Source organism: Balaenoptera musculus, chromosome 21 (genome assembly GCF_009873245.2).
Source record: "Balaenoptera musculus isolate JJ_BM4_2016_0621 chromosome 21, mBalMus1.pri.v3, whole genome shotgun sequence".
Taxonomy (NCBI): domain Eukaryota; kingdom Metazoa; phylum Chordata; class Mammalia; order Artiodactyla; family Balaenopteridae; genus Balaenoptera; species Balaenoptera musculus.
The window spans coordinates 16,281,069-16,295,162 of record NC_045805.1 but is presented as its reverse complement, the minus strand read 5'-3'; the positions used below and the strand labels follow the sequence as shown (position 1 = coordinate 16,295,162).

At 38.4% G+C, this 14,094-nt stretch overlaps 1 non-coding gene across 1 annotated transcript; it reads left to right on the top strand.

The window, feature by feature from the left end:
* The first annotated feature begins 2,534 nt into the window (after window positions 1-2,534).
* LOC118888095 lies at window positions 2,535-2,641 on the top strand. Its single transcript, XR_005018241.1, has one exon. It is a non-coding gene; the product is annotated as a U6 spliceosomal RNA (small nuclear RNA).
* Window positions 2,642-14,094: the final 11,453 nt, after the last annotated feature.

Sequence of the window (14,094 nt, the reverse complement as noted above, 5' to 3'; positions counted from 1 at the left end):
CTCTCAATTCTTTCACAACCCAGCTTAAATCTCATACCCATCATTATAATTACTCCCTTACTTTACTCTCAATTTCCTTGCCCCTTTTCCTATGTCATATATGCTTAGCAAAATCACAACAATAATTAAATACAACCTATGCCAATGTCAACATCCAAGTAACTGGAATGAATGGAGAAAAACACTACATACGCTGTCTGGTCTCACATTAAATGTGAGGAAATAAACTTCAAGAGGACACCCAGGACTGCCCAACAATAGTATTAAATTTATTTATCAAATTTACTGTCCTTCCCTCCTAAATGACTTTCATACCTTTCTTCCTCAAACCTCCAACATGCCTACTTTACAGCTCTTTCTCTAATAATGACTTTGATCCTTATGTCACTGAGAAATTTAAAAGCACTCAGAAGAGAACTTCTACAAACTTCCAACACCAAATAAATCAGTTTAACTGCATCTGACCTGTACACTTTGCTTAAAATAGATGAAATGACCTTTGTTGTTTCCAAGGCCAAACTGGTCTCACTTATGTTCTGGATCCCTCTCAAATATTCAAGAATCCTGCTCAGGTAGATTTCCCCTTTTTTCTTCTGGACCATAAAATATGCTCTAATAGATCATTCCTAGAAGCATCTAAACAGGCTGTAATATCACCCATCTTAAAACAAAAACCTCTCCCTTGGCAGGACAACCCCAATTTCCCATTTCTGATTCCCTGTTATAGCAGATTTCCTCAAAACAGTTTCTATGCTCACTGTCTCCACTTCCTTCTTCTCATTCTCTCTTATATTCTTGTCAATAAAGCTTTCATCCAACGTTCCACTGAAACCACTTTTGTCAGTGTCATCACTGACCTCCACAGAGCCAAACCCACTGATTCATTAGAGGTCATCATCCTTTCAGCCTCTCCTCAGTATTTAAAACAACTAACCATTCCCTCCTTCTTGAAGTCCTTTCTTTACTTGACTATCCTGGATGGATATTTCTCAAATCTGTCCTTTCCTTTTCATCTGCATGGCTCGATCTCTGAGTCAGAGCCTCACTTCTTATATATACTAATTACTCCAATCTGGCTCTTTCTGCTATCTTGCTAGATCCTTTTCCTTATTCCGGTTTCTAGATCTTGTAAAGCACCCAGGACTCACGAATTACCATTTTCTCTTCTCCAGCTGTGCTCACCGTCTAGATAACCTTTATAACTCTATAAGCCATTTACCCACCTATGGCTCCTAAATTAATACCCACAGCCCAAAATTAGCCCTGTGAAATTTATCCAGCTACCTATTTTAACAAATCTACTTGAATGCTTATTAATCATCTCAGGTTTAACATGTACAAAACTGTTTTCTTTCCCCACCATCCTGCTAGTTCCCTGACTTTGCAACCCATTTCTTCCAAATCTTTTCTATTTCAGGAACTGTCATAACCATTTGTCCAATACCTCAAGTCAAAAATTTCTCACACCTCACATCCTATCCTTTAGTAAATTTTATTGTTGTTTTCCTCAAAATATGTTAGAACTCTAACCAAATCTCACCACCTCCACAACTACCACAACTACCACTAATCCAAACTACCCACACTGCGGTGGCCATGAAGGTGCCCTGATCAGATCTCCCTTCAAGGAGCACAGTGACTGACAGCTACCAGCTGCCACACTTTCTGTCTCCAAGGCCACTCTTCCCCGGGCTCTTCCAGTGACTGGCTCAGTAGCAGGGCAAGGGGAACTAGAACAGGTTCACTCTTGCTTGACATAGGATTCCTCTAGAGGGCAACTTTTACTAGGGGACCCCCACTGGGCTGGCCAGTACTTCCTCAGACCCATGCTGCAGTCTGGTCTTCCCTCTCCTTTCATAGGTCTCCATTTGCATTGCTGTCTGAAGGCTCTCCCTGCCTACCTTGCTCCCTGTCCTTTAATCCTTCACAGTTATTTAGCTAGGTCTTGCAACACCTAATCCTGCTTGGCATTTGTGTCTCAGAAGACCCCAGCTGACACAAATGCTTCATGGGTACTCGACCCTAATATTTCTCCCTGCTCTTACCCTTCATCCCCTATAGCAGCAAAAGGGGCCTTGTCACTCCTTTCCTTAAAGTTCTCCAGTGGCCTCTCATTGTTCATCCAAATCTAACCATGGCCTCAAAACTTTAAAAATGTGGCCTCTGGCTATCTCTTCAAATTTCTCCTCTGCTCCTCTGCCCCTGTGACACTGGTCTCCTTGCTGTTACTTGAGTTCACGTGACACAGACCCACTTCAGAGTCTCCCCACACCTTTTTCTCATGCAGAGGTCAAGAATGCTCTTCTCCCGAATGTCCACATGAAAAATCCTTTACTTCTTTTGAGTTTCTGTTCTCATGTCTTCCCCTCAGGAAAACCTTCCCTGATCCCAACTGGATCTAAAACAGGAACTATTTCCTACAACGATCACTTCAAACATTACTTAAATGTATTTAAAGGTCCAAATATGCCAGCAGTTTTTCAAAGAATTCTTGAATAAACCCCAAATAAATGTCAAATAAGAATGTAAAATAAGTGCTCGCTTCAGCACCACATATACTAAACTTGGAACGATACAGAGAAGATTAGCATGGCCCCTGCGCAAGGATGGCACGCAAATTCGTGAAGCGTTCCATATTTTTTTGTTATAAAGCAGAAACTAACACACCATTGTAAAGCAATTATACTCCAATAAAGATGTTAAAAAAAAAAAAGAATGTAAAATAAAATCATTTCTTTTGATAGCACAATATGTTAGATATTCACAATCTCCGGGAAATATTTTCCTCTGAGATTATTAAAGGTACACTTCCCTTTTCTTCAAAATCATGAGAGGTTAAGTATTCTTTCCACTAATCTATCAGTTATTTATAAAATAAAATAAATGCATTGTGAAAATGGATGTAAACGAACAGTGACAACTTGTTTTATATTCTGAGTACATTTGCCATAGTTTGCATTTTAATAGCCTGCCTGGTAGCTCTTTGAGAATGTTGTTAGAGGCCAATAATTCTTAGAAGAGTGCAAATTATGAAGAGAGAGGTTTGATAAAGTGCTTATTATTATTTTGGTGGCTAAGCTATAAGAACTCATGTCTGAAGTTGATTTAAGAGTATTTCTTAAAAGTGGTCCAATGTGGTTTATTTCTAAGAGCCTTTTGCTGTATTCATCTAATATTAATTATTTGGAATTTAAAAATCATATTATGAAAGTATTTACTTGACACATGTTACTAAGAGTCAAATTTCAATAGGCCGATTATCAAGACCACACCTTAAGACACTGAATTGTCCCAGGGATGAATCATCTCACAACCTAACCTGTACACAGTAAATTCAAACATATGGAAAACACACTCAAATATGAAAAAGGAAATAAATTTATTAGAGCTTTTTATGAATAAGACTTCAAGTGATGCTTTAACTGATTCCCTTTTTTATTTGAGCAAATTTGGATTTTGAGCTATTCTTTTTTTTTCTGAAACAGACTTTTTGAAAAGTAACATAATTTTAAAAGTGAGGAAACTATAGAGATAATCTGAGCAAATCACCTCATTTAAAAATGAGATTAAGGTCTAGAGAAGAAGGTGACTTGCCAAAACCCACAGACCTAATTGATGTTAATCAACAGCACTATTGGAGGTCAAACTCCAGCGTAGTAACTCCAAGTGAATGTTGTTTTCATTAAGCTACAATATTTTTATTCCATAATAGTTTTATGAAAGAATGATTCACTCAATTTATTTTTCCTCCGAATTTTTATAGCACAAGTGTCACACAAGATAAGGTTTCTGCTTCAAAGAGCCTGGGGTTTAATTAAAGAGATTTAAGGTACATTTATTGAAACAACGAAGTAATGGCATGTAATTATGTACAGAAATGGTAACACGTAGGTTATGTGATTACCATTTTGCTGATATTTGAAATAGAGAGAAAATACAAGTATATAAATTACGTATAATATATATATATAAAATCATTAACAAAGTTGGACTCTCTTAGAAATTAACAGATGGAGTAGGAAAAAGTAAATAAGACAGAAAAGGAAGTGAATGACACCACTGTAACAGAATATTTAAATGAAATTTTCTGTCTCATTTTCCACTGAAGCCCCAAAACAACAGCAGCGAATTACTCCCCACAACCCAAAGTAAGGTGCTAGCTGCCCACAGAGTGCTTGAAGAAGACCTTGTTGGCAACCGGTTTTATAACCCTTTCTCAAATTTGAAAATACATTAAAGTTGAAGAGGCTATGAGTTGAAAATTAGAGTATTTCTTTGGAAAGTTGTCACGGTTGCTTTCCTCTCCTCTTAGCTTAATAAAGGGACCTCAATAAATAAGCCCTGTTGGAGAGCGCACAATATGTGTTTTCTAAAGCTGATGTGACACTAAGAGCTGGTAACTCATACTTAAGGAACAGTCTAAAAGCAAGAGACTAACTATAGTAGCCTCTGGAAGACAAGCTTAAGGAAGGATGGTACTACTCATGAGTGCAGTTAAAGTTGTCTATCTATCCCCCAGCACCTAGATGTGGAATCTGTGTAGCTACACTAGCTTGTCCAGTTTTCTGCCCAAAAGAGATTCTGCAAAAATGAGACGTTCTCAGCAGAAAGAAACTGGAGATGAACTTTCTGCTGCAGAAACTGCAGTGCAGCCAAAAGCAGCCAACAGAACGAGAGGCAAGGTTCTGAGTTGAAGGACCTGTGTTCAGAGGGTCAAGAGGGGAATATGCATGAAACCCATGAAAATAACCACGGGAGAGAGCTTTAAATCTGTGCACAGCCAGAATAAACTCACACCAGGTCCCATAAAAGCCAAGCAGTGAGACCTTCCCTGCTTCTCACCCTCCTCTCTCCTCTCCATTCCTTCTAATTCTGCTCTGTGAGTGGGTAAGAGGGTAAAAGGGCCCATTGGGAAAATTAAGGAAAGGATATGCCTTTCTCATCCTACCATCAGCTTCAGGTCTGAAGCAGAAAAAGCTGGCAGAGATGAGCAGCTTTCATTTGGTATGAATTTGCAGCACTGATTTCTACACTGGACTGGATTCCACAGTTACTGAAATGAGACTTTCTATCTAAAAGTGATTGGGGTACATCTTCGGTATATGTGAATAATCAGAAAAGTCATGTGAATGAAAATTCAAGGGACAGAAGAAAAATGGTTGACTGAAGAGATTTAAAGAAATAGTGTAGTGGGAGGAAGGAATAAGTTCACTTTCTGACTGCACCCTAAAGTCCTGCTTATTCTTCATAATGATTATACAAGTTGTGTGTGTGTGTGTGTGCACGTACACACTATCTCTATGTGAAAATAATTTTTTCTCTTTTCTGGGACAATATTATACATATACACACACACACACACACACACACACCCATTAGTGCCACAAGAAAAATCAAAATTAATGCACAAAAGCTAGAGTCATACAGATATTGAAGGACCTCAAAATAATAAAATTAGAAAAATATATATATTTTAAAACTATGCAGTTCCCCTGCCAAAAGCCATAAAAGGGAAAGAAAACAATTAAAGAATTCTACTTGGAAATTCTCAAACATTCTTTTAAAAAGCCTCACTCTGGAAAATTTTTGTAACCAATGGTTGTGCTGGTTCTAAATATGAAATCCATCCTAATATCCACTGACAGATTCAAGCCAAATTTCATGAGGGATTGGGTACTAAAGTTCACAGAACATTGCCACTAAGACTTATGCTGCTGTAAGTCTGAAACTGTTTGGATAGAGGCTAACAGGAGAACAGGGGTGACGTGGGAGTTGGCCCCAATAGAGTAGTATGACCCCAAGGGAAAGGGTGGGTGCTTTTGTTATAGAGCAGAGAACCAGAAATTGAGCTGTGTTTTTAGAAACAAGAGGGAATGGCTAGTTTAAGTTTCAGCCCTTTTGATCTCACTAAAGCTGGCAGCAATCACTGGTAGTCTAAAAGGCAAGAGCTTGTCCTGGGAGGAATGTCTAGTGGGACTGAAGAGATGTGTTGGTTAATTGAGAATTTTTGCTTGTGCTAACATGTGAATACATTTGTATAGCCAGTCAATGTTTTGGGGTTTTTTTTTTCTCATTTGTAAAATACTTTCCCCTTAGTCAAATACATTCTACAAGAGTTGCTGATTCACTTTTTCCATGAAAAGTGAAAATTGTTTTATAATGAGTCACATTACGTATTCTAACCTATCCCAGAACTCAGATTATAGAAATGGATACTGTGTCATCTGATCCAAACTTTTCATTTATGTTCACAGGTACATTGATAAACAGAGTATCATCAACATACATAAAAATTTAAAACTAGTTTTTCTGATGATTCAGATTTTCTGTAGGTTTCATGAATATTTCTTACTGCTCTGAAATACAAATACGCTGAATCGATTCCTTCAATTTAATACTATAATTATTTTTTATGTTTTCAACTAGGACATATATGATAACATCTATTAGAAAACTAAAAAAAAAAGATGTTGGATTACACAAGAGCAAGTAACCCTCAGTCTATAATTAAACTTTCAATAAAAATGCTATTGGTGGGAGAGGGGTTTATGGGAACTCTGTACATTCTACTCAGTTTTTCTGTGAGCCTAAAACTGTTCATAAATATAAAGTCTATTAAAAATACACTAAAAATGCTATTTGGCATTGAAAGTCAAACCTCATGTCAGGTAATTAACCATATTCTCTAACTGCTGGATGACCATTACTGTTCACTGATTACCTGGGAGAAGAAGCACTAGTTGTATATTTAAATGGTGCTGCTCTCAGATGAATAAGGTAAAATAGGTTATATATTTTGATTCAAAAAGATGCATTAAATCAGCAGATATATATAAAGGTCACAAAGAATGTTGAAAGATATCATCATTCCTTCAATATAGCTAATGCCTCCTTAATAAATGATATGAGCTAAAATTTATAGAGTACTTACTCTGAGATAAGTAAAATTACTATCCCTATTTTACCCTGGAGAGAGGGAAGACTTAGAAAAAGGATAAGTGAATGAACCATCTAAGGCCACACAAGGAGGAAATCTTAGAGACTGGACTCAAATCCACTATCTGCCTTCAGGGACTGCACACTTAAGTACTACAGATATACCTCTACCCTTGACAAATCACACATGTTGAAAAAGGAATCAGTGATCAATTTTAAATTACAATTGACCATTATAACTGGCTCATCTTACTATTGATAACTTTTGTTAACAAGAAAATATTATTGGACTAGCTTGTTCCAATGAATTATCTATACATAATTTCAAATATAACAGTATTTACAGGCAGAATTTTCCAATAGCAATACCTATGGCTTCTTTGCTTTGCTTTTAAGTCGCTGTGGACAGTAAATGAAGATGAGGCAGGGCTTCTCGCCTCCTTGCCAGGTTATATATAAACTTAATCAGAAAGAGGTGCTCTACATTCACCAAGAAACGGCTATTAAAGTTCTCTGAACTGTACACTCAGCTCCACTGAGTTTAATCATTGAAAAGGATTTTATTTTTACTTTAGGACATACACAACCTTGACCTGAGGAAACCTGTTTTCTGCAAATCAGGATTCTTTTGAAAGTGCTTCTTCAGCAAATTGGTGACTATGTGGTAATATGATATGAGAGGGAATAAAGAAAAAGTATATTTGTGCTGCTGAAATTATAAAAAGGATGAGTGGTTAAGACAGGGTTGCAACTAAGCTGTGTCTGCACATATTCCATGAAGTGGATAGTGAGATCTATCACACAAGATAAGCCAAGCTAAAATACCACTTTTCCTTCAATTATATGGATATTTCAGACAATATACTTTCCTTGGCTTAAAAATTTTGGCAACTGCTGATCTTCACCTCTTTACAGCCCTTTTGCAGTCTTCTATTTGAAGAAATTTAAGTGAGGAAAAACTTCAAAATTCATAGAAAACATATAATGGTACAGAGTGTCCACTTATACCAGCTTGTGTCTGTGGTTGCCAGCAGTTCTACACTTAATCTTACAACGATAAGTTTCTGCAACAGTAGACTCAGTAGTAGCTGGTTCCACATACAAGCTGGAAAGTTGTGAAAGGTGCATGTGGTTAAAGAGAGTAGCCCCCAGATTTAGAAAGACTATTCAAGCTTCAACATTGCTTGTCCAGGGTTCAGGGAATCTTCCTGCACTGAATGGAAGGCAGACCAAGAGTGAAAATGCTGTGTGATGAAAAAGATATAATATAATGGACACGAAAAAGAAAAAGGGAGCTTTCAGTCAGAATGACCAGAATGCTTTGTAAGTAAGAAGGCAAAATATCTATTTCATATCAGATAAATAAGATGTGGATAAATGAGAACAAAAATGTCTCAGAGGTGGAAGCAGAGGTGGTGTGAGCAAAGTGACGTGTCTCACGGAGCAGTGATCTTAAGTCTTTCTGACTCATGTTGTGTTAGGACACTTAGGATGAAACCTGCCCGAAGTCTTTGCTACACACTTGTTGAATGAATGAGCATTAAATACTACTCAGATGAGCTGCACTATAGGAGGAAAGGGTAGGTGATAAAGCCAGAAACATCACCCGGAAGCAGAATATTAAGGACATCAAAGTCAGGTTAAGGACTGTGAACAGTTTTCAGTAGGCAAGGAAATTGTTGAAAGCTTTTGAGAACAGAAGTAACATAAATGGAACTACGCTTTAAAAAATTATCTGGTTACCATACATAAGATGAATTATATGGCAAAGAGAAAACTGAGAGTCTACAGCAGAAGCCAAATGAAATGAAATGAGTCTTTAAACCAAGATGAATATGGTACACACAGAGAGAAGAAAATGGATGCAAGGATTTGACAGAGATTGGCAAACAATTAATAGCAATTCAATATAGAGAATGAAGAGGAAAAGATTGATAAGTTTTAGGATTAAACCGACTAATCTACATGTTAAAAAACACAGGAAGGTGAAAAGATTTGATTACGTGCATTTGCTTTGCTCTGAGGCAATCTGATATAACAATAACAATGAGTGATAATAGTGATGATGATAATATACCAATAACAGCCCAAACCTGGACAGTATTTAGCAGGTGCCAAGCCATGAACTAAATGCCTTACATGTGACTGAGTTCAGTAGGTATGGCTTTGGGTGTAATAAACACGAGAGATAGCTGAAGCCACAAGATTTGACAAGAGAAAACTTTTTTTTTTTAGAGTAAAAAAATGCCAGTCTTGCTGACAAGAGAAGAAAACAAGAGTTAAAGCAAATTAAAATGTCTAGTCACCTGAAAAAAAGTGCTGTTATTATTAATGGAAAGGGAAGTTTATAAGGGAGTTTTTAAGGAGAGTGGGAGGTCATCTGTTCAGTTTTTCAGTGTCCATCATATAATGCGAATACAGCACGGAAGTGGTATTCTGCAGTCAGCAGGACTTACAGGCCTGAATCATGCTTTACAGATCAGGATTGGAATTGTGACTCCTGAACTGTAAACCAGAACGTGAATACATATTTTGGAGTTTATTTCTAATTTTTCAAGGTATACATCTTTTCTTCCCAACTAGATTAAAATCTACATCAAGATGTGGAAACTATTTCTTTAGTATCTTCTGTAACTTCTCACATAGTGCTGGACACACGGTAATAGTAATACATTCTTTTTAGATACATTTTTTTTTTTTTTTGGCCACACCTCGAGGCATGTGGGATCTTGGTTCCCTGACCAGGGACTGAACCCATGCCCCCTGCAGTGGAAGCATGGAGTCTTAACCACTTGACTGCCAGGGAAGTCCTAGATACATGTTTTAAGAAAAACTTTAGATGATTTTCCCACCAATTAATTAAAGCAAACATAGTGATTCTAATTCTGGTAAGGTAAATATCCTAACAAGGTAAAAATCAACTTTAAAATAAAAAGCACTACATTTAAATCACTACCACTCCTGATAAGCCCATTAAATTAGAAACCAATCCACACCTGATTCTCCAATGGTCCAAGAAGCAAGACCCTGTGGTGCTTTGATTCACAAACTGGATACTGAAGGAACTGTCTGCTATGTTATGTTCAAAAAGCCAAAGTCTATGTTGGGCTATTTATAAGCAACATAATATTTCTTATAATGACATACCAAGCATATTCATATGTATAATCACCTCAGTTGGACTTCCCTGGTGGCGAAGTGGTTAAGAATCCACCTGCCAATGCAGGGCACATGGGTTCGAGCCCTGGTCCAGGAAGATCCCACATGCCGCTGAGCAACTAAGCCCGTGCACCACAACTACTGAGCCTGCATGCCACAACTACTGAAGCCCGCGCACCTAGAGCCCGTGCTCCGCAACAAGAGAAGCCACCGCAATGAGAAGCCCGCGCACCACAGCGAAGAGTAGCCCCTGCTCGCCGCAACTAGAGAAAGCCCGCGCACAGCGACGAAAACCCAACGCAGCCAAAAATAAATAAATAAATAAATAAATTTATTAAAAAAAAAAAATCACCTCAATTTCCAGTTGTAAAGAGAGCTTTAGTAACTACATTCCAGTGGTGTATTTGAATGCAATAGTTCTAACATGATATACTATTTACCAAGTGTTTGTTATTTTTAATTTCAAAAATATAAATTGCTAATTTGAAAAATATATGATGAGAATATGGAAAGGGAGAAGGTATTTTTGAGGATGTAAAAGAGAGTACATGAGATGAATAGCAAGAGTGGGGACAAACACACAAAAGAGAGCTCCAGGGACAGCTAGGATGATCAAAAGGTCTTTCTTAATTATATATGAATGAGGAACTATGTTCCCTGACCAAAAAAAAAAAAATCTGCATTCTATTCTAGAAAGTGCTGTAACTTACCAACTGTTGTTCTACCACTGACTCAAGTCCATTCTAAAGTGCTTCTAAAATATTTTTTCCTCTCCCTTTGGCTATCTTTAAGGAGCTCAAGAAGACGCTCATAGATAAAGCAGAATGTGAATCACACACACTGATAAACAATTAGGAGGCTTTGGTTGAAAAATGTCCCTCAAGCGTGGATTTAATTAATCAATTAGATTAATTAGAAGTATTTCATCAAAGACTGGTCATTTCTGAACTGAAGATACCTCTTAGCCATCTGAACAAGATATTTTTGTTTGTTTATAAAACAGATGCTTGTTGCAGCATGACCATAGTTTAAATTACTTTCTGGCAATATACCAGTTGTTTAGTTAGCCTTTGTCAAAATAGGAGAAATTCAACTTAGTTACCCTTATTTTACCTCCCAAGACAGATCCTAGGGATCCATTCATCCATTTAATTTTTCATTCATACACACATATATTAAAAATAGTCATTGAGCACTTTCTGTCCATTTCAATATATTATTGAACAGTTTTGGAGAAAATTTCATAAGGACACCAATTTACAAAATAAACTTATGGCTTCTGGCTTTAAATCTATGCAGTGTTACTCAGCAATAATTTACAGTAAAACATCAAAAATATGAACTCAATTGTGGAAATGATCACAGTTTAGAATTTAAAAATCTCTGATTTTGAGGTTACATTACTTTATATACTAAATTGATTGCATGGCTTCCCATAAATATAATAGCAATACTTATTAAATAGTCATTTCACAAACATATTACATAAAAATGACATATTAGGGGAGAGATGTCAACAAGACAACTGAAAAAGATGTCCCCCCTCAACCAACAATAATCTGGCATCCATCCATGGACAAAAGAGCCTTTGTGGGAACCACACAGGAAATTGGTGCAGTCCAAGCAGGAGGAGAGCCACTTGGGAAAGGCACCCAGCAGCACCCAGGTGGTGGAGTCAATGTCCATGGTCTTGGCTGTAGATCTGGAAACAACTCTGTACTTCTGAGGACTCACTACAGTACCACACACCAGGGTAACTGGGAGGAGCCTCACCCACGTGTGCTTCGGGTAAAGGGCACCCAAACCAATTCCAGTGTGGACCTAGATGTGGCCCGTGAACCCGCTCCAGCTCCTCAGCTGTGGTCCAAGCACCCTGGGAGAACCCTGAATTAGACAATCACCCACGGACCAGAGAGCCTCTGTGGATGTCCAGGAGTCCAGCTGAGACGTTCCACCACAACGTTAAGGGAAAAAATAAAAATCCAGATAGGCTGCATTGGAGAGGCTAAGAGGAACAGTTAGACTTCACAGCCTCATTCCTACCCTCCGGCGGCAAAGCTCAGTGCCAGGAGAGGACTTCTGGGCCCATGATTTCTCGCGTGGGGAAAAGTGAGAGCCTGTGAGCGCATGCCCATTCTCCCCAGCTGTGCAGGATGCTGCCAAAGAAGCCCATTTCTCTCTCACTTCATCGGGGTACTGAGTCATGAGCTGCACAACTGGGGAGCCGTGGCGGCTGGGAGAAGAGCAGCCGCGGCTCAGAGTGGAACGTTATGAAGAGGACAGGGATCCTACTAACCGTGTCAGGGACTCCACTGGGAGGCCTGGCCAAGAGCCACTGGGGACACTTCACTTGTGCAGGCCCAGGGGCACCGCCAGCGCTTCACAGGCCTCGCCCACACACCCCTCCACCCGGCGGCCGACTCCCCGTGTGCGCGCTTCCAAGGGCGGCCCCAGCGGGCTTTGCAGCCCGCACCAGCTGAGCATGCGCAGAAAGCTTGCCTGACTCGGTGGTCCCAGGAGAGACCGCCCTCGGGGAAGCAAAAGGGAGGTTGTCCAGCACACGACCAGGCTCCACAGGATGGAGAGACAGCACACAAACTTAAGGATTCTGCCACAAGAGGGAGCAAGAAGTACGGAGCAGGTGTGTCCATAGAAGGACTGAGAAGGCCTTGCAATCACTAGCAGGGCTGATGGAAGGTATTTCTCTCCTTAAGTCAGGCAGTAAAGACCAGAGGAGATGACTGCTGTTTGAAATGTGAAGACAGCAATGCCAGACTTCAAGAAACAAGAAAAGTCAATGAAACGTGACACCAACAAAGGAAAAAAAAAAATTTTTCCAGTAACTGACCCCAAGACATGGAGATCTTCAATTTATCTAATAAAGAATTTGAAGTGCTGAAAGAAAGAAAAAAAAGCCAAACAAGAATATTCTCAGCAGCAAAGCCATCCTTCAAAACTGAAGGAGAAACAAAGACTGTCCCAAACAAACAAAAGCCGAGGGAAATCATCAGGAAAGGCTGAAAGGAGTTCTTCAAGCTGAAATAAAAGGATTCTAATTAGTAACATGAAAACATATGGAAAAGGACAACACACTGATAAAGGTCAGTATACAGTCAAATTCAGAATACTCTAATGCTACAATGTGGTGTATTAACCAGTTATCTCTAGTAAAATGTTTAAAGGACAAAAGTATTAAAAATAACTATAGCTACAATAATTTGTTACACAGCATAAAAATAGGTAAATTACGACATGAGAAACATAAAAGGGGTCATTATGCTAAGTGAAATAAGTCAGAGAAAGACAAATATCGTTGATGTCACTTATATGTGAAATCTAAAAAAGCTGAACTCATAGAAACAGAGAGTAGAATGGTAGCTGCCAGGGGCTAGGTGTTGGGGGAAATGGGGAGATACTGGTAAAGAGTACAAACTTCCAGTTATAGCATGGTGACTACAGTTAACAGTCCTATATTATACACTTGAAAACTGCTAAGAGAGTAAATCTTAAACATTCTTAACATATGCACACACACGCGCACACACACACAAAACATGGTAATTACGTGAGGTGACCTTATTTTGGTAACCATTTCACAAGAGATTCATTTGTCAAGTCATCATGCTGTACACCTTAAACTTACATAATATGTCAATTATATCTCAATATAGCTGAAGAAAAGATATATGGATTTTTTAAAAACTGACATATTGAACTAATGCTGAAGAAAATAAATTCTCTTGAATTTTTATCCATTCAAATACTTTTAATCTTCATTTTCAGTGTTTAAAATACATCTACACGTGACCTATGTGACCTTTTGAAAACGTTGCCTTATAAAGTGTTGGATCTGCAGGGTAGCTAGGGAGTTAAGATGAGGGGAGGGGGCTGGGGATAAAAGTAGGGATTTTAGAATCAGCTCTGTAAAAATTATTAAGGAGAACTGGCAAAATTCTTTGCTACTTGACCAATCCACCAACAAATAAATATTTCTTTTAA